At 45.2% G+C, this 22,223-nt stretch overlaps 1 protein-coding gene across 2 annotated transcripts in view; it reads left to right on the forward strand.

Annotated features, from left to right (window-relative positions):
• The first annotated feature begins 576 nt into the window (after positions 1-576).
• Positions 577-22,223, forward strand: part of LOC146833814 (flavin-containing monooxygenase 3-like) — a 197,047-nt gene continuing 175,400 nt past the window's right edge. The window contains exon 1 of one of the 2 annotated variants that reach the window (XM_085601699.1): positions 577-1,035. The gene's annotated coding sequence lies outside the window, so the exon portion shown is untranslated. The remainder of the gene's footprint in view (positions 1,036-22,223) is intronic. The other variant, XM_085601698.1, reaches the window with a different exon arrangement.

Below are 22,223 nucleotides of genomic sequence, written 5' to 3' on the forward strand. Positions count from 1 at the left end.
TAATTAACAGTACACCTAAACTAAAAATCTGTACTTAGAATAGTGTGTCGTGTGTCGCCTGTCTGCTATTAAGCTGCTTCTATCATTCTATCCTAATATTTAATACAATAAGTAACATTACACCTACAACAACTATGGCTTCGTTGTATATAATAGTGAAAATGCTTCCATTCTGAATAGATGAGACTGAAAGAACTACAGAATCTCTTAGAAGTTACCACAAAGGCAGTGATAAAGGGTACTGCTGCACAGTTAAAAAAAAATCGCACCCTCAGGGTGAGAGCAAAAATGGAAGGCCTGATAGGGGCCAGTCTCAGCACCTGCTTTTTAGAACTACCGAGGTTGAGCACCGGCAGGACCCAGCCCACTTAAAGCCCTGGGTTGTCACAAACCAGGCAACACCACACTCCCAAATCAGAAGAGGTGGCGCAATAGAGGTGGACTCCCCTGCGACTGAGGGAGGGTGAAACGGGGATTTGTACCGTGGCAAGAGAAATTTAGAGCAGTGGCGCAACAATAGCCGCCGCGGTGCTGGGGGGAGGGGGGCGTTGCACAGGCCCCTGGCTTGAGAGCTCCTGACTGGGTTAGGAGCCCCCGTCCATGTGCATTACAGGGGCCCTCAAGTTTCGTTATGCCACTTAGCAGTGGGTCTGAGAGTCCGAGCTAGTCGCCGCCCGCCTCACTGCGATATTTTCGCGTCCCTCCCCGTTTGGCACCGATACAGCTATACCGGTCCATGACAGCGCTTGTGTGCTCCAGGGAAAAGGCTCTGTCTGAAAAGCAGGCTCGTGCCCCCTGCCGTGCCAGATGGGCACACTGCAACCGGCTCCTGAAGGGTTAAGAGAACCGCCTACTACCACCCTCGGATCATAGAAAAAAAAAAGGATTGGCAGCTGTTTTTTTTATTTACTATATAATAAGGTAGCTTCGACTCTTGCCATGTCTTCCTAACCACTTACATAGCAGCAGCCAAACATACGCCGTGGACACAGGAGGGACCCTGGAGTGAAGGTTTTATATAAGAGAAAGGCACAGGTGAGTGGGTGCCAGCTGTGCACATACATGTATTTATGTTCAGTTAATGGTGTAGAGCGCGAAACAAGGACATGGTGGTGTCAGAGCGCTATACATCAGCGGAGAGACGTCAGTGTTTGCCCAGACCGTGTATTACTCTACAGAAAACACCTGTTTTGCTAAATGACAAAACATCTACGCTTCATAAACATATCTCCTTACTAGTACCGGTCTCTAGAGCTCCTTCGGGAACCAAGACGCATTAAACTAGAGGGATTATGACCAGGATCACACAATGCGGGGACGTGTTCACACTGGGCTCCCCGATTTCCATCCTTAAAACCCCGTAACGGAAAAGCGAAACGTTTCCAAACTACAGTAAAACTAGAAGAACGTGTTGATGTTGTTTAAAATATTCATCACAAAAATACTTCGTACTGCGAACTCTTAGTAAAATAAGGGGGGGGGGGGGGGGGTTAATCTGCAGCTTTTGTTCTGATGGCCATACAATGACAAACACAATCTCACAGCATGAATACCGTTCGTTTCACGGGACGCCCTAAGGCGCTACAGCCCTGCCCTACCCTCTCCAGGGGAGTTTTGGGGGAAGAGTTTAATTCTCCAATTATGTTTTTTTAATGCGAGCCACACGAATGTACTACAGGTTTCTCAAATATATCAGCGCAGAAGCATTAGGTTTTACAGCTGTTTCTGAAGATAGTACTTCAGGTTGTGGGCAATGGATATGCAGTACCCAAGAGCGTAATTTCTCTGCAGCACCTAATTATGTAACAGAATAAGTAAAAATGCATCCACTGGGCCATGTACCGGAGGGCCATACATTTTTTACACAAGCACATTTTTTTTCTTCCTTTTTGCCTACGGGAGACTGGTTCAGGCAGAACATGTCTTTCCAGAGATCAGGGAGTGCAGGCGAGGTCAAAGGTGAGGCTAAAAAGAACACGTTCTGTAACTCGTTTGTTGGCCATTCACCTACAGATAATGACATATAAAATAATACACATCTTAAATGGAAAATAAATGCAAGGTAAACTAATCAGTGGGATATGCACTATTTTACATAAATAAACTTATGTTGCTTAATGTGATCACTGTAGATTTCTGTGTGTGTATCCAGAGAGCCACAGAATTGAACCCCAGTGGTGAAGAGGGGGACTGCACCAAGAGTCAGGACTTTTAAGTGGGATGAAAAAACTGGGGGGGTCTCTCAAAGGGGCGTGGGCAATGTACATAAGGGCGTGGCTTAAAAACAGATGAGCTAAAAATCTGTGCTCAGCATCGGTTGCCGCCCAACTTGTATTTTGCTGTTTCTGTCATTGCATCCAGATATATGATACAACCAGTAACAACAATGGTTGTTAGTTGCATAAGATAAATAAGCAGCAACTATGGTTTGCATATAATATTCAAAAAGCTTCCACTTAAAGCCCTGGTGACACCACGACAATGTTGCTGCTCTTGAGTTTCAAAAAGAGAAGGGACACCCGGAGAGAAAATGGCTCTCTTTAAAGGATTTCCCTTCCCCTACAACGCTCACCTGGCATGACGTCATGCCGTAACTTCTCCACTATTGAGAAGTGCGCAGTGTGAGCACGCACACATGGATGTGCCTGCTGTCACTGCAGTTCGGAAAAAAACGGACCGCCTGTGCCAGGGCACAAAACAGAGCCCGATAGAGACCCGTTTCGAGGCCCCTTTTAAAAAACTGTGAGACCCGGCCCACTTACAGCCATGCCAAGAGTAAGTATTTTTTATAACTGTCCATTAAAAGCATGCACCCCACAGATCAGCTGGTAGCACCCTTACAACACCCCTAAGAAAGAATACATCTTTGTCACCAGAAAGCTTCAAGTGAATTCCATCAATGAAGTTAAAACGGTCATATATTTACAGATTAACCAATTGCACACAATTACATTTCTTACAGGCAGCAGGCACCATGGTGTAAAGACACACAGTTCAATTAGTAGATATAAAATTATCCTTTATTAAACATAAACAAAAGAGCAATACATCATAATACTATAAAATCGTAGCACAATCAGGCTTGTTTCCTGTTTAGCTGTCTGTCCCTCCCTCAGCTTCACAGAACAAGAGACTCTCTCCCAGGTAGTGAGTCCAGGCTAGACGCGGCTAGACACCGTCTACCCACTATTTTCAAAGAGTGGACGTCGCTGCTGTCAGGGGAGTGCCACCTTTCTTTTCCTGCTTCTCCTGGAATTCACAGAAATATGCTGAACCCGTACCGGTGTAATTTTCTGACACTGGGAGACTTCAGCAGTGCCTGCATGTTTTCTGAATGTGTTCAGAGCAGCAACGTGCAGGCAGGGTAGGGGCTTATCAGATTCCAGTTTCACCCATAAGAAAAGCCAAAGTTAAGGGGCCATCAGGCCTCTTTATGTTGGAGTATCCTGGCTGAGAGCTATCGGGAGCCTCACACCTAGATGCAATGGAGGGGAAACAAAGGCTCACATCTTATCACTTCACAGGTACTGAAGAGACAAATGCTTTTGACTTTGTTCAGTCCCCGTATATAAGAGATATGCACACATGTAAGAATGTCATATGTATTGGTCACCCCAGTATTTTCACAAGTAACAATTTAAATACCACTATTTTGTTATATTTCTTTTAAAGCGCTTTAGCACTACAGTAGTGCTAAAGCGCTATAAAATAAATAAAACAAAATAGAGATATTTAAATTGTTACTTGTGTATGTGTGATGTACAGCTCTCTGATACCCTGCATTGGGTTGAGTAGTGCCACTACTCATCCCAATGCGAGGTGTCAGAGCGCTTGACATCAGACTACAGAATATATATTGACAATAAATTGTGTGTGTACATCAATATAAAGGATGTGTTACATAAGACAGTGAGGGTTCAGCTGGTAGCACCCGCACAAGCCAGTATATGTATTATCTTCTCCTTGCTATCATGGATTTTGTTGGAAACATTGTTTTGTGCTAGTTATGTCTATTTTATGTGATAATTTCAGTTTTCTACTAAAATTACCATTTATCTTTTCGTGCTTTACAAGCCAATATATGCATCATTATTTTCTTGTTATTATATAGTATGTTGGAAACACTGTTTTGTGCCAGTAATGTCTATTCTATATTGTTATTATTTTCATTGCTTCTGCTTCTTTGCACATATCATCTGATGTTTTATTCAATATAAATAAAATGATCTAAAATCATTTTGATTGTAGTGTGAGTACACTGTCTTAATTAATTAGAATTTTGATATTGTTTCATAATGTTATTAATCATGTTTACTGCCTAGATATGTTATTTTGTTCTTGAGCAACCTGCAGCACACGCCACAATACAAAGATACACATTGAAACCATCTTGAAGGCGGTCGCATCCTAATACCAATGGCGAGACCACCGACAGCTAGTCGGACAGTCCCATTCCCCCATCATAATGAGGCCCTCTGTCTCAAAAGCAGTAACCCACTTACCCATTTACATAAAACAAAATTCTGTGTGTTACATATAGTGCTTTGCAGGAGACATATTAACCCTCTATGTTACTTTGATTCAAAACTAGGATTAGGCAAAACACAGATCTCTCCAGCAAATCTGTTATCCTCCAGAGTTATTTTACCATTATTATTATTCTCTGAAATTTAGCTGGCACACAAAGATCTCTGCAGCAGGTGCTTCAACCTGATAAGATATTTTAAAATGCAGACATTGCAACCTATTAAGCAGAACAGATTTACTGCCACATTTCTCCTGGTTGCCAATTTCTTTGTGGCAAGGTTAAAAAAAAAAAACAAGCGTATATGTTGAGGCCCAGATTTAGCATTGGGCTACTTTACTACTTTGGTACAACCCTAATGCAAAATCTAATTTGTTAAATATTGTATTGCGCTCAAATGTACTCATGATAGCCCTGCTAAACATATGTGAGGTATTAAGATCTGATGTCACTTCCTGTGAGGTCATGGGCTGGTATCATTCTCAGACAGCGCAGAGCTGCCCGGAATGAAATGTGACTGAAGCACATCAAAAAGCAGCTTTGTCAAGCACATTTTCACACTAATCCACCCCCGTTATTCACCTGCATTTGCAGAAGCTTCTAAGCACGATTCTCAGGTTATCCTCTTCTGTGCCCATGACGAGATAGTCTCGTCATGGAGCACGGTCGCGCTGTGCCCATGACGAGACTATCTCATCATGAACCCCACCCACTAATGAAACGCCCGGCACAGGAGGGGGAAAGGGCGTGGCACAGAAGGGGTTAATGATAAACTGTTGACACAGAGCGATAGCATGTCGCTATGATCTTTTTAAAAATCTTCTACTTTGTTGGCACTGGAACCTGTTATCTGTTATGCATGAAAGTGTTGTTAGTTTAACACACTGGGCTAGCTATTCATCAGTTTGTCATTGATGTCACTTCCTGTGTGGTCATGGGCTATGATGTCATATGCAATGTTACGCCCCATGATATCACGCAATTTGATGTCAAGTGCCATGATGTCACTTGCATATTGCCTAACTTGGTTAATCCCACCACTTCTTTAAAACATTTTTTTTTAGAACTTGTGTCCTAAGAGGAAACATTGATTTGTGGGGTTCGGCAAATATTAGAATTTTTTTAATGCCTTTGTGCTATTTTCAGGGCCTTGAGCTAGAAATTTTGTTGGTAACATTCCCAGTCAGCACAGAGCCACCCAAAAGAAAGTGTGATTGAAGCACTTAAAAAAGCAGCTTTGTCACGCACATTTTCACAGTAACCTGTTATTCACCTGCATTTGCAGAAGCTTCTAAGCACGATTCTCAGGTTAATGATAAACTGTTCACACTGAGTGATAGCATATCACTATGACCCAGTTTAAAATCCTCTACTTTGTTGGCACTGTAACCCGTTATCTGTTATGCATGAAAGTGTTGCTGGTTTACCACAATAGGCTAGTCATTCATCAGTTGGTAACATTCCATTAACGTTTATCCAGTTCGCGTGATTCCATTAACGTTTATCCAGTTTGCGTGATCCCATTAACGTTTATCTAGTTTGCGTGAGATACACATAGAGGTAAAATGCCTTACTGAGGTTAAAAAAATTGGGAGTCTGGCTCCAAGCTACTTGGAAATCTTGATAGGCAAGCATTTCTCCAAAAGCCAATCCAAGTGCCATAACTGGTGCCTCCAATTGTACCACGTGCTACTGTTACGCGGATGTCTTGTAGGTTTTAAAACTGAAGGTTGAGTAAAATTCCCTGGAATGAGTGATAGCCTGTTGTCCACCTGATCGTGAATAAGTCATATGGATAACAAAAAGGGAGTTTGTGGTGTTTTGAAATTGTTTTTAAAGGCCTGCCCTAGCCTGCATTGCTTCTTGTTGGTGTCCCATCTTATCAGCCTTTTCTGCCCCGCCCCACCATGAACCATAATTATTAAACAAGTGCTGCGCCCTCCTTAAAGAAATATAAAAGCGCTTAGAGTGGAGGACCTGTGGGTACCGGAAGGGTCAGGGATACTCAAAGAAAAGCAGTTAGAGGGCAGGTGGTGGTTTGGTGTTGTTTTAAGGGTCTGCACTTCCAGCACATGATATTACATGGGATTGTAAACCAAATTGTATGTATTGTATTGTGAAAAAAAAAATTCTGTCTTTGTTTACCTTAATTAGTAGCAAAACACACAAGATGATGGACGGAATGTTGCACATTAGCAAAACATTCACCCCCAGTCACAGATCTGGGTTTAATCCATCGCTATTTTGCTCACCACACCACCCCAGTTCAGACATGGCCATATGCAAATCAGTCTTGACCCTGTGCCTCATGAGAACAGTCCAGCCCGAACTGCCAAGCCATGTCTTCCCTTGACCGGAATCAAGCATCCTAGGACCAGTTTCGGGGTTTCACCCCTCTTCAGCCAGGATACCTTGACTCCAGTGGCGTAGTGAGCACGGGACCCACGTCTGGGCATACCCTTCCCACATAGAGCGAACAGCAAAACACACAAGATGATGGACGGAATGTTGCACATTGGCAAAACATGAATTAGTAGCCATAAATCATTACCAAAGCTCTAGAACACATTTAAAAGTGATTTGTATTTATATTTGCTGTTTGAAGTATGTACAGATAAAGGCTAGAAATACCAGCTTTAGCTGAGTTTGCTTATTTACTGATGTTGCCCACTGCATTATTATATGTGGAAATGTTCTTCATATTTTCCTTTATTACTGTTGCTCACAGCAGTGTAAGGTGTGGGGGTTAAAGCTCAAGGAACTGTGTACTTAAGACCTTTGCTACTCATTTTATATCTTCAGGTATGTCCTTCACGTAAGATTTAAACTAACAGCTGCAGAAACACCATCCAACCAGGTCCCTCAGACTAATTTGTAAGAGTCATTTTGAGTGTATAATTTGTAGTAGTTTATATACAAATGGCACTGAGGGTTTGTTTGCTGTCATTTGCTTGCCGGTGTCTTGATGCAGTGGTTGCCAGTGTCTTGGTGGATCATGATGAAGGCATGTCACATATCTATATCCTCATTAAGTAAGGAATGGGATGAGGATTGGGATGAGAATGTAATGGTTTGATTACTTACTGGTAATCATCAGCACTCTGATTTGCACTCCTCAGTCCCAGTATTTATATGAATACCCTTCCACCTGTACCTGTCTCAGTTTGTGGACATGTGCTATGAGGCCAAACCTCCAATCTATTTTCATTATTCCTTGTACCAGGGGACCACAAATTGCTCCATGGAACTTGATCTAATTTTCACTAAATGCAACATCCCACTCCTTCAGCAGCCAAAATCCCTTTGGTTCGTTGGAATATTAATATTTGTGGGTTCCAGCTTGATGGATAACCAGAGAATGCCTCTGAAGCCTTTCTAAGAAATGAATAACCGGGACAGCATGATGTCATAAGTCCTTCAACTACCAAAATGCTGGCGGTCTTCTAATATATGTAGTGTTCTTTTTATGTGCCACAGCTTACAGACATTATCCCAGGAGCCACCCAATTAAAGAGAGCTCCCTGCTTATGTGTTTGACTGAAACTCCATTTCTCAGTCCTGCTCACACTTGCCATGGTCCATCCTCCAACACAGCATGGACGTGTTGGGTCTCATGAACACCCAGGAGACAACACAGATCGCCATGCTCAGAATATCAAATACAATGTGCCACTTGCATTTTTTCATATAATGATCAGAGAGTTTGTAATTGTCGGTGTATGCAATGGTGATATCTTGGGTAGATAATTGCATTTTATAGTTCACAATTGCAGTTTCTAGCATCTATATTACAATATGTTAACTGCTTTGGTATTGGTGACAAGTTTAGTATGCCTGTAAGTACTGATCTGCATACTTATTGCTAAATCTCTTTATATATTCAAGTGTACTCATGATAGACCATCTGAACATGCATGTCACTTCCTGTGATGTCACTTTTTAGGACTTGTGCTCTGCTCTCTCCCTTCCACTTCACCTAGGGCATCTCAGCGGTTGGAATTAATCCTAACAGACAGTTGCCTGCCTACAAATCTGTGTTTGTTAAATTGAAACAGGTATGGGCATGTCGTATCCTACAGATCCCTCCCACTTCTACCTCTGGCCAGAACCTATTTGAAGCTTAGGGGCCGGCCACCTTTTGCAGGTTTCTGCAAGGTCTGAGGCGTGTATGTGCCTGTGGCAAGTCTTGCCTCTCCAGAGTCGGAGTACAGAAAGCAAAGGGCAACAGTGCTTAACTCACTGCAGATTGATGGGAGCTCGGCGTGTCTCTTCAGAGATACTGAGGAAAGTGAGGATGGTGGGGTATCAGAAACAATTCGGAGCCATGAAGCCACTTTTAACTTTTTTAGCAGCATACGAGTATTTTGTCAGGTTGTAAAAAGCGGAAGCAAGCCCCCAGACTGCGTCCTGGTGCTGTCTGCCTCCAGAGGGCAACAAATCTGCCTCATGTGCCTATCCTTGCTTCGACCCTGCCCACCTTCCCTCAGCTTCTCCAGCTCTGAAAGCAGTCCCTTGCCCGTCCGTGCCCCGAGTTACCCAGGGCAAGAGCTTCCATAAATCAAGGGCTGGCAGCACAGGAAGCCACCTAGTGATGGTAAATTACTACAGCGTCCTGGAAAAGTCCCTTTTCCTTTCAGTGCATGGGGAGCGCTCAAGCAGGCAAAATAATGTTTGGCCTGCTGGAGTGCTGAAAATCCTCGCACTGTTGTGATATAGCCCGTCTGGTGGCTTAATGGACTAATGCGTCCACTGGAGGGGCCTGTGTTTGACCTCAAGGTCAGAGGTTTAAATCCCAGCTGGTCCACTCAGCCTTTCATCCTTCTGTGGTAGAGAAAATGAGTACCATTGAGTTGGGTAACAATAAACATCTGTTATTCAGCCCCAAGATCCCATTCTGGATGAATGTTCTCTTTACAAAATATACGTTATGATATGATCGAAGGTTTTCCCTCTATCCTTTCTGGCCATTACAACCTTACTGCCCTGTCTTGTGTTTTGAGAGACATCACTAATTTATTGCTAAATATTCACACTTTTTTGGGCTGTTCTAAAATATTTGAATGTAATCACTTACATCAATGGAGTTTAGACCTCATACATGCACCCTGTTTCAGTACACACAACCCACTTCAACTAGAACGTCCTTTAAAATAGATTTTTAAACGCGTTTAGAAATAGGTGTTATTATCAACTGAGTGAATGATGCACATTACAACAGCCTTGGCAGGATGAAGAAGTAAGTCAACCCTATCATGATTTGAACCTGTGATAATTAGTTTGCAGAGCCCACTGAGCTATCTTTCATGCAACATTTGTGTGTGATATTTGTGAAGTGCCTCAAACATCTCTCACCCACCCGGGCGCTTTGATACCTTCTTGCTTTCTGTGCAAGACCAGCAGTGCTTAATTTGTAAAGAAATAAATGCCGGAGCCCTCGTGATGAGGCCACCGCAGTTTGCACCACACACTGCCACTGCCAGCGCTGCCAATGTCAGAGCTTACACAACTACTAACCATCACACTGCTTCAAGTGTGACAATTCTGACTGATCGAGCCCCCCAAGCTTTAAGAATTGTTTGTGTGACTGTTATCAGTTCTTTTAAACATCTATTGATTTATTAAACAACTATTTTTCAGCTCATCTTTAAATGAGCAGCTGTCCTAAGTGCTAGTGCCCACAATTAAGAGCCGGTGCCGAGCACCGGAAAGCACCTGCTCAAATTAAGCACTGAAGACCAGCAATGGTTTCCATTACTAACGAAAATATGTATTTGAAGCTTTATTCACACACGTTAGCGCAGCTCCGATCAGCATAATTGCATAAATATGCCGTGCAACATAAGTGACCGCAGATGGAAAAGACAGCGCTGGAAAATCTGCAAGTATGGCGGGTCTGTTTCAGGTTAGCGGGAGAGGGGGGTTCTCAGGGATACGCCTGGTGGTTGGTGTTGGGAATGTTGAAGAAATTCCACAAATTTGTAAATTTATGTGTGTTCACCATTATCCCCAATGCATTTCACACTCAATTTGCACGCTTAATTTTGTGCCCAAAAACCTGAAGTAAATGCTCAAACTGGATGTAACACCACCCAGACTTCCCAATACTTTCTTCAGGTGTAGGCGAAAATGTAGGTGTCGAAATAAACAAGCACTGGCAAAGCCAGTAGATTGTGTCTATGTGAGTGCTATTGCCTTTTCCAATGTATTTTAGCCATGTTGTGCATCAGCGTTTACGCATTTCAAAAATTGCCGCAATCTAACTCCGAAAATATTATAATTACTTTGCCAGCACCATTTGTACTGTGCTTCTGAGCTACATAAGTAATGACTATTCGCAGGCTCCAACTCTTTTACATAATTTTCATGCTCCTTAAGGATTTTTGTAAGAATATAAAAAAAATTCTCTCCCTCCGGCTCCCATAGCCACGTGAGCCATTTTACCGGCTTCTGCTGTCTGTCCTCTGTGAATGAATGTGAGCTACAAACCCTGGACTGGGTTCAACTTGAACCGCACAGAACAAGCTCTTCATGAACTTTCCCGGTCTGCACCATATCTGCCAACTTGAAGAACAATCTCACCTTGTGAGGAGGGGGTGGGGCCTTGAAGGGGGCGTGGCGGGGGGCGTGGTCTTGTGACAGAAGTACCTAGGAGGCACTTTTGATCCCTACCCCGTCCCCAAGCCCCCTCGCCCCCTCCTCTAAAAAAAGGCTTGTTGAGGCTGGTGCCGATGTCCTTGTGTGTTTTCACACCCTTTAATGGATATCAGCAGTTCAAAGCCTCGGAAAACGAGATGAAAATCCACTGTTTACAGTGCTTTTCAGCTTGTTTTCCCTGCCACCATGTGATATTGGCTCGTCACCGGGAGACTGTGTAATGAGAGCCGATATCGTGTGTCACACGGTAGCACCGTATGACTTAGGAGGTATGTTGCACGTATTTGTTCGTGTGTTGGCATTGGACTCATTTTAACTGAGCTTTGCTTACTTTTGACAATGCATTTGAAGAATTACTCTTGTAGCAGCATGCACGGATACATTTGGTTGTTGGAATGACAGTTTAATTCTTTTTGATTGGGCCTTTCTTCAATTTTCCCTATCTGCACGCATTTGTCTGTGTATTTTTGCTCTTTGGCCAAAAAAATATTACATCTAAGCTTCGCCTGATACCATCAATTTATACTATGCTCATAAGCTACATATATTTCATACTGTTTTACAGCTATAACTTCTTTAAAAAAAAGTCTGTTTATTTATTTTAAATTGCAGCTTACAAAAATTTTTTGTTACCAAGCACGGCTATATTTCTTAGTTTATCCTAAAATTAATGAATGCATCAGTTTGTCTTAGCACGCATTTCAAGCGTGGTGGCAAGTTGCATAGTTTTCGCAAAAAACATTATCTATTAAATCGGCTTCTCTGCGCTTACATTTCTTTCATTATTTAATACTAGTCGCACACACATTTGCAAACATTTAACCATCTACCTCAGATGCCTTTTGCGAATGTTATTGCTGAAAACATTTTCGTAGCTAACTTCGTCCGCAGGAAACCGGATCATCATCACGGAGGTGATAGAACACTACCAACAACTGTTCGTCACCTCCACTGTGTCATTGGCAACACTAACCGAAATATGGCAGTCCATCGTGAACAACGTCAATGCAGTCGGAGTATTGAGGAGGTCAATGGAGGAGGTCAAGAGGCGCTGGCATGATGTGACAACCCAAACCAAGCAGAAACTTGATGCCAATTGGAAGCAGCAACGGCGACTGGAGGTGGGAGTCCTGCGCCACAGGAGGAGCTGGATGAGCTGGAGGAAATGGTGGCCACAGTCATCTGGAGACGGTGCAAGGAGTCGGGGCATGAACACTGCACGATATGTCCTGAGCCTACAGCAACAGGGTGAGCAACGACCAGGGACTGGGGGAACGGGGGGGGGACGGGGTAGATGGGCACAATGGCACACATGCACAATCATATGTAGCACACTGCACACCCACAATGACTGTGGAACATGTCCCTGATATCCTTGACACACAGCAGCACACATAGAAACACCAAGTAGGACCCTATCCACTTGGTGCACAAAGGCCCCCCTCACAACCTACCCATGCACATGTGCTGAACCCAGCAAAGCAGCGGCCCTGTGAGACACATTGACAATGCAAGTGACACTGCATGACCAATATCATGGCTGCAGTCAAACAACATGACTAGGTGCACGCCACAACACTGAGGTGGCCCAGTGTGGATCACATCCTCAAAGGAGCAGGTCACACTCTGACACATCCACGTGCACATAAAACCCCTGACATCAACAACACATCTGCAGACAAACAATGCACAAGACTCCAAAATCAGTCCAAAAGCACAAATGACCCAAGTTGCCAACATCTCAGCACCGTAAAAGCACACAAGTCAAAGGCACAGCGCCTCAAAGGGATAAGGGGCCGCCAAATCAGAGCTGCAGGGGCGACTCTCCCACAATGCAGCACACACACATAGCAAACACAGCACCTCAACATTGACGAAAATGTGGTACAAAGTGCTACACTCACGCTATAGAACAGAGGACACGACTTGTGCCGCTTGTGCGTAGAAACTGACCAATCACATCTGGCATAGCAGGAAACTATAAAATGATACTGTACAAGTACAACCTCACATCCATCATGTAGTCGAAATGTCCACTGTCTCCCATCAAATACCTAGCTCCTCCAGAACAGTCACAATGTACATTGTCATGCAGTCTGTATGTCAACATGTACACCATGTGCACATACATGGAACACACTGTTGAACTGAATCTCCCCTTTACATTGCAGAGGGACAAACAACACCTCCTGCAGAGCAGACCAAACATCTCTCCAATGACAATGAAGAGGACCCCCTGGACATCTGCTCCGCCACCCTCCAACGGCTCATGGACAGCCTCCGCACCCCACCTCCAGGAGCAGGTCAGCCCAGCTGCATCGAGGTGATCCACCCCCTGCACAGACCACACAGCAGGAAGCACACGCCACCAAGGCTGGCTCCCATCACCTCATCGAAGAACACATGGCATTCCAACTTCATGTGTTAGACTGCCAGAAGGAGGTGGCTGAACAGGTGCGGGTGGGTTTCGACCTCAAGGCAGCCAAACTCAATGCCATACGTGGGTGTATAACTCCCATCAGGAACCACTTACAGTCCCTAACAGACACTCACAGTCTGTTCTATGCCCTACAACAATCCTTGGCTGACCTCGCTGAAGCCATTACTTGGATACAAGAACTGTCTAGTCAGACAGGCTGTAGCGACGACAGCACAGAGTTGGCACAGATGCGGAGGACAATGGAGAACATGCAGCGGATGCAGGCAGGAAGGATGGCTGCCACGGCTGAACACCAGCGAGATGTAGCTGGGATCTACCATGCCCTGCAGATTCTCATCTTGCCATTGCTGCCACAGAGCCTGTCCCAGATGACTGCTGCAGGAACTTCGACACACACATCTCCACCCCCTGATGTGTCTGTGGCACACAGTAATGCAGCCATACACACACCCGTAACACCTGACACAGAATACATATCAGAGGACGAAGATGTGGATGGTAATGACTCTGTGTCAAAAAGGAGGTTGTAGCATTCTTCCCCACCATTTGGCCTGTTCCTGCTTGGTTCAGCCCTCTGCATCATGCCCTGGAACAACACCTTCCACTGTCCCCCCAAACACTCTGTGACATTCGCCTTGACCCCGACATGGACTGCCATATCTGCACTGGTTACCAATGACACAGCAATCCAGGCTGCGGACTGGACTCTTCCTCTTCCGACTAACTTGTCATTCCCCAAAGGTCTCTGGTTGGCATTCCACTGTGCAACCATGTAATTTGGGGTGTGCATGGCCATGTACTGCTCCAGCTCCGACACTCCACAGAATGTGAATAAAACATTCCAAATCACACAGATGCGTCATGTCTATGTTCAGTCAAGAATAAAAGTATGGATGAACGTGGGTACATCGATTTCACAGAAAGGTACACCCTGGGAAATGACATTAATGCGCATGTTTGACCGTGACACACATGGCCAATCATATGTCTGTGAAGGTGTGAACTAGCTGTGGCCTCATTGCTCATTAACAACAATCTCGCAATCCCCCAACGTAGCCCCATGTATGAAATGTGGCTGTGTGTGAAAATGTCAAAGTCGGTAGCAGGACCAAAGTAGTGTCCCCCATCACATGTGACAATAGTACATCTCTTTGCATACCTACACACACTCAACTGTGTAGACACAGCCTGTTTTGATGGATAACATTGATCCACATGGCAGGAAGTTGGAAACCATACTCACATTGCTGAAGACACGTAAGAGCACAGGTCTACCAGCAACTATCCCAACCACAATATCTGGCTCAAAGAGGTGGAGCTGCCAATGGGGACTCACCCCTAAGTGAAATGTGTCAGTCAGTCCCTCCCTGTGTATGGACAATGCTCATTGAGGCACATGATTTGGCCTTCTAATCAACACTCATCACAGTTGAATACTAGTGAAGTTGCGTACCCTTTATTAGCATGTGCGTGTCAGTAATGGCAAGACAAGGGCCACAACATGCAGACCAATGCAACATATACTAACAGGCAGCATAGGAACATGTAGAGGTGCAAGACATGTGGATGCAAACATGGACAGAAATCATCACGGATCGCAACGGTCTCAGCCCACCTTGCCTTGCTGGACGAGTCATGTGATGTTTTGCATACGCTCATTGCACCGTGTCAGGGGACACCACTCACAGCCCATAGGATCTGCATAGTCCTGTACCACCGGACTGCGCTGACTGTCTGCTTTGCTGACATTGAACAGGTGACAGAGTCCAAAAGGGTCACATGTAGAACTACATTGCCATGTGTGTACACTCCCTCCAGCAAGGTGTCAGATTGAGGAACGTTGCCATGCGCCGCTGTCCACTCACCTTGCACGGGTGTGTGTCAACCCGCAGCGTTGCACGTACATGCATTCTGAGTCCAGGTGAATGCAGACATGTCCACTGAAATGAAGGGATATGTGACCATTTCTCCAAGATGCAAAAGGGTGATGGGACCTGTGCTATGGGTTACAATCAGTTGTGACTGCAGGAACGTAGTTACTCATCCATGAGAGCAAGTGCAGCTTCATAGGCAATCAGTTCCAAGAGTACGTTATTGTCGACTTCAACGAACACGAGTGCGAGCCAATCCATTAGCTGGTCTGGACAGATGTGCTCCGTTCACCAATCCGCAACACAGCCCAATAGGGGAGCGCCTCGATGTGGTCACTGCACACGAGGAATTATGCAATCTCCCATGCCCAACTGCCAGCACATACACCAAATATCAAGGCATCCCATGAATGGGTATCACGGTTACACTCCTGGTCGTGGGCCAACAGGGGGTGCACACACATGTCATTATCCAATTCGGCTACCGTTGTGTTGGATAGGCAGACATCCATGGGAGGACCTGGCCTGGCAGTTCGGGCTGAACTTTTCCCATGAGGAGTAGGGTCAAAACTGATTCCAAACTGGGATGGCGTAGTGAGTAAAAGAACAATGGATTTAACCCAGATCCCTTGACTGGAGTGAATGTTTGATTTATTCAGCATTCTGGAAATCATTTGTTGCCACAGCAACTTTCTAGAAGTGGCATTTTCAAAATTGTAATGAAAAATCTGACTTTACCATAAAAGAGGATGTATCATTACAATTTCATTGGTACCAAACATGACAGATCTACCTGCTCCCAATTAGGAATTACAGCATATTAGATGTAATAAGGAATCTCCAAGGCTATCCTATGGGAGGGATAGGCCTCACAGTAGTGAAAAATGAATTTGGGAGTTTTTCCCTACCTGCACGCGTGAAACTTAAAAGTACATGTCAATCCTTTTAATTACACAGAACCCGGACCTTTTGGCTACCTCGGACCTAGCTTAGGGGTGACTTAAATGTAATAAAAGGGGAGTTTAAAACTTGGCAAGGGGATTTAATCGACATGGCAGTGGAAGAGGTGTGGCGCAGCGGCCAGGTTGCCTGACTCCGGACCACAGGGTTCACGGTTCGATCCTCGGCTCCGGCGGCAGGTTAGCCCAGCACCATGTGACTCTGGGCAATAGCTTGCTTAATCTTCCCGACGGCCCCCAGCGCCAGGACACCTCTCCGGAGGTAGCTGTGCGCTTTACAAATGCTGGCATTTACCTTTATTTACATTTTACTCTAAGTTATTTTCACCCACGCCAAGAAGCGAGCAGTTGCTCTGACCCAACATCTCGGCACTGTAAAAAGCGGCAGTCTTACCCTGGGCATTATAAAATTGTATCACAGGGGAGATGTATTTATTTTGAAAAAGCTGAAGATGGCAAATGCTCTGTGTTTGATTAGTGAACAGCTCTTTTGGATTTGGTGTCCCCAAGACTCCTTATTCAACAATCTCATCCCCAAATAGTCAAATTCTGATATTCTTTCAAGAGGAACACCACCTAGTCCAATAGTACCACCCAGGCTCTTCTTCTCTGAGAAAACATCTGTGTCACAAAAAGTAAAAACCTATCCATAAGTGTCTGGAAACCCATGCTTGTTTTGGCTTTTAACTAGCCAGAGATAGGGAATCATTACAAAAAAAGCAAGTAATCTATGCATGTGTTTATAAAAAAGATAAAAAGAGTAGCAGCTGAAACACAGCCTTGACCAACACCTTGTGATGCTTCTATCCTGTCCCTCAGTTCCCCATGTGGTCCCCACAGGAAACACAAATTTATATTCAGCAAATTGTCCTGGAGGTTCATGTTGGCTAAGACGTCCCACAATTTTGCCCTTGGGACCAAATCAAATGCTGCTCACAAATCAAAGAAAGCAACAAAGAGTAAACCACCTCCAGCGTCTACTGTCTTCCATTTAGTCATAAGAAGCCTAAAGGCCTGCTCGGAGGGGGAAAATTACATTATCATCCTCTATCCAAGACTTTATTTGTCCCAAGACTGCTTGCAGAAAATTTTCTGCAGGTTGTCTAATGAGCTAATAGAACGGTAGTTACTCGGGAGGCTATAACACCCTTTTTAGTGGATTGGCAAAAGTTCTCCTCCTTTCCACGTAGATCGCATTGGTGCACCTCCAGCTATTGTTTTAGAGATGATATTAATGTATGGCGCCCCGATTAAAAGGTTAGAACAAAACATATCAGAACTGTATTCAGCCCTGGGGCCTTCTCCAGTCTTTTGGAGCAAATTGGAGCGAAAGTTTCCTCAAGGCAGAAGCTAAGTGGCAGGCTCTCAATGAGAGGAACTTCTGTATGTCCCTCAGAAAAGGTGGCCGGCTGTTGGACAACTGAGCGGGGTTATGATACAACAATAAAAAATATCCCTCCCATTCCCTGGGCTGAATAAAAGATTCCGGTTGTTTAACCCAATCTTTCTCTTCTTGGCTCACTATCTGCCAGAATGTTTTTGAGTCCTTTTTAAATAAGGCCTCCAAAAGATGTCCCCAAATTGATTGTCTACACGTTATTCTGGTCAATTTTATGGTCTCCCTTTACCCTTTATGCTGCTCTAGATTCCCTAAAGGCAGTCCTATTGCCTGACTTTAGGGTAATTACTAAATTACTCCTTGCCTCCCTACAGGTGGCGGAGAACCACTCCTGAAATTTTAGGTTCTTGACAGCCTCTTTGAAGCCTTTCATAAAACAATCCTTAAGGGTCAAAAGAGGTGGCTATGTTCCTTAAATGTGGAATATGGGCAATCCCAGTTGCCAAGCATCTTTGCCAGTTAGATAGCCACTTTATCATAAATGCTGGGGCTCACGCCGTCCTCAGTTGGACAAAAAACATTCCACTTGATGTTCCTTTGATTGTTGGCCACTGCTAAAGTATTCCCACCAGACATTGGACCCTCCATCATTGTGTAAGACAAAATATTAAGTACTGTTAATATCAGAAGGTTGTGGTCCCGCTCAACTCTTTGCCTTGCCACCATAGTTCCCAAGATGCAGAGATCTAAGAAGATATAACCTATGGAGCTGGTGTAGTTTCCTTTGTGGGATGTTGGAGCAGGTCTTCGATCCGAGACAGAACGATCATTGCAAGTACATAATTCACGGGTACGAGTGAAGGCCACCATTTGTAGAGTGGCCATAGACAAATTACTTCGGGGGGGGGGGAGGGGTGGGAAGCCGGTAACTCTGGAATATTCCATGCCACATCCTCTTCTGCGTACAAGTCTTGTGCTATTAGTTTGTACTCAAAGTTAAATATAAGTTCCCTAAATGATGATATTATCGGAGGCTACATATGAGGATACTATTGTGTCCAATAAGACTATAGTTCTTGATTCTTCCTACCTACCCATGCTTCTATTATATATGTTGATTAACAATTAGGAGTCTTAGTAGATTGTGTTATAACAAGCCCCTACAGATCGGGGGGAATGAAGTGACAACTCTGTAATAAACCAATTTCGTGTAAGGTTCACCCATATTAATTTAACACCCTGAGGGTCTCCCTGCAAGCGAGTGAGATTTGGCGTCCCTTAGGGCGATTTTCTAATGCGGGCGATCGCGGTGTGATGGCTGCCACTCAAATAGATTTGCTGCTCCTCGAGGACAGCAGCAGCAAAATCAACTTGATCTTGTGCAATGCATGGTGCTAATTATTCTGACTTTTCAGTGCTGCTCGCACTAAAGGTGCTAAATTGCGGCACGAGCTGCATATTTTCCATTCGTTGGCAGAACCCCATGAAATTATGCTGAGTAAAACTCTGTGAGTTCTGCCCACCCTTAATGCCAATCCCTTATTAGGTGTGTAAGCATTCATGGCCAAAATGCATAGTGCGTAGGCGCTGGCACAAGTGGTGGAGTCAGCCTGACCATTAAGAGGCCAGGCGATGTCTGTAGCCTGGTTATCATCTAATAATGAAAGGACTCATTTCTTTATTAGCAAATGGGTATTTGATTAAGTTTCTTTGAATATGCCAGACCGGGGTGGGGGTGTAGTACCTAAAATGAACTTTCTACCATCAAAAGACAGTCAATCATTTTCATTAGGCATGCAACGGGTGCAAACCAATTGCCAGTGGAAATTTGGGACTGGGTTGGGGTAGAGTCATTGCTATAGTAATTGTTCAAAGGCGTTTACTGGAGATGGCAATAGAAGTAGCCTAAGGGTAATAACTTTGTCATTCTTCGGCATGTTGGCTTGACTGTGTTTTACACGAAGAATTTGAGCTAGCCTTGAAAACCTGAAGTTGATTATCACACAATCTCCTTCTTGTTTTTTTTGTAGCTGGCCCTCCCATTTTGCCCCACGAACCATTAGAATGTCATGGGCATTTGAAAAGGGCACACAATTTCCATTAAATGGCCTCAAGCTGTTCCTCCAATGGGCATAGAAACGATTTAACAGTGCCAATAAGTTTACTCAGCAATTTATTACAGAACAAGTCCTCTAATCAGGTGACTGAAACAGCTATTCAACAAAGGTGGCCATACTGATACACAAGGGCAAGGGCGCATAGTTTTAGATTTTCATACAAGAGGGCACTTTTTACATTTGACTGGAAGGCCCTCATTAGAAAAAACGCTTGTCTCCTGACTCTGGTTTGGAGCAAGAATAGTGTCAGGTGTATTTACCACAGTTAAATTTGTAGATGTCGTTGGGAGAGCCTGGAAAAAATTTGAAGGTAGTTAGAACTTTCCAGTGGAGGCTGTGTGAGTTCTGGCAACAGCTCGGATGTGAGTGAAAGACGACTTCCAGTCAACTCTATCTCTTTGTTGATCACTCCCACGGCCAATAAACCAGTGAATTGAAGAGTTGAAAGGTGGCTTAGTTAGAGATGATAGTGCTGTTACGTTTCCCCATGGTGTGCCAATTGTTGAGAGCCATCCGGCCTCTCCACAACATTGTTGCATTTGTAGCACTCTTCAGGGCGGGCTCGCCCAGTGGAGATAAATAAACGGGCGAAAGACCGCTCGGGGTCTTTGCCCACACAGAATAAGCTGTGTTGTGTGTGTTTTGTGGATATGGGGTAGGTCTCTCCTCTCATGTGGGCCAACCCGCTACACTGGTGATGAGGCCAGTGCTGAAACCGAGTCTCGCCTGCTCATCTTCTTCGCCTTGTCTGATTCCTTGCTGATTCTGCAGTGTTGCCCGGCAGCAGAAAGTGTGGTGAAGGACACCCTGAGGTCATCCGTGTCTGCAGCAACATCAAGTGCTCAGAGGAGCCCGCTGCCCGTTCCAGCCCCAGTGGTGACTGCTGGAGGTCCAGCCGTCACCGTGACTGCCTGGCAGGTGGGTATGTCCCCTGCGACCCTCCACTGTCATCGCGCGCTGCCGGCTCACAGAGCTCGCGGCCCCGCCCGACGCTCGAGGACAGGGTAGTGCTCGCTCTCCATATAGCCAGGCCCCGCTGAGCAGACGATCGAGCACCCGGCCACAAAGCGGTGACTCGTGGGCATCAGGTGGGCTGCTTCCAGTCCCTCTCACGTGGGAGGTTGGCCTGCTGCACCTCTTAGGGCCCACACAGCTTTGACAACTAACACAAAAGAAGCAGAACACCACCCGAATGAAGGGAAGAAGCGCAGAGTGGAAAAAACAGAGAAAAGAAAGAGAGGGCAAAAACAGAGCAGGCAAGGAATCACTGCTCAGACTGATCAAGAAAAGGGAGCAGAAACAAAAGGAGTGAGATATAAAAACCAAGAGTACAGACCAAAAGGAGTGAGACAAAGTAAAATGTGCAGACATCCAGAATAAAGGAAAAGTAGAGTAACGCTTAAGCAGATAGGAAGCCACCATGAGCACACCACCTCCAGCGAGCGCAGACGGCCCATCAGCAGGCGCAGCCGCACCATCCTAACATCACAGCCATGCTGCAGTGACACCGCTTCTGTCTTTCAATGAGCTGCCGATCCCACAACGGCAGCCCCCCACTGGAAATCCTGGATAGGGCATCTCAGCCACTACTCCAGGGGCACAAGAGAGACAAATGGAGCCGTCAAGAGATCACTGCTCATGCACTACGGCGGGAGAGAGCTTTATGACCTCTTTGAGACCCTCCCATACACGGGAGATGAGGATGATTTTGATGCTGTGGAAGCGGCCTTGAACGTTTCAAGATGAGACAGACCAAACAGTCCGAAACCGAGTCAGTCAATGTCTTCTATGCCCGAGTGAGGAGGCTCACCAGCACATGCACATTGGAAGACCAGAGGGAAGAAATACGGGCCCAGATCATCCAAGGGTGCCAGTTGGTGCTGTTATGGAGGCAGATCCTGCGACAACCTGGAATGTCCCTTGACGACATCCTGATATTGGCGAGGTCACATGAGTTGTCAAACTCCAGACTGGGTAAAATGGAGGCAGCCCTCAACAGGGGTGCGGTCACACCCAGCACCACCCCACATGTCCATGTCAAAGAGGAGAGAGTGGAGGCCATTCAGAAATGCCTGAGCCCTTTCCATACTCCCCCGAAGGCGCCGATGAGCGGGTCCAGTGGAAACTGTGGAGTTGAACATCCCCCAACAGGTCCCTGCTACGCAAAAGGGAAGCCGAAGTATGACGGAGCGGGAGATCTGGGGCTGTTTTCAACAGACCATGCGGGACCCCATCCAACCTCAGGCAGTTGTCAATCGATGATCAGCTCGCCCAAGAAGACACCACACTCCAAGGGCATGGCTGCGACACGGAGGGAT

This window comes from Triturus cristatus, chromosome 4_2 (assembly GCF_964204655.1).
Source record: "Triturus cristatus chromosome 4_2, aTriCri1.1, whole genome shotgun sequence".
NCBI lineage: Eukaryota > Metazoa > Chordata > Amphibia > Caudata > Salamandridae > Triturus > Triturus cristatus.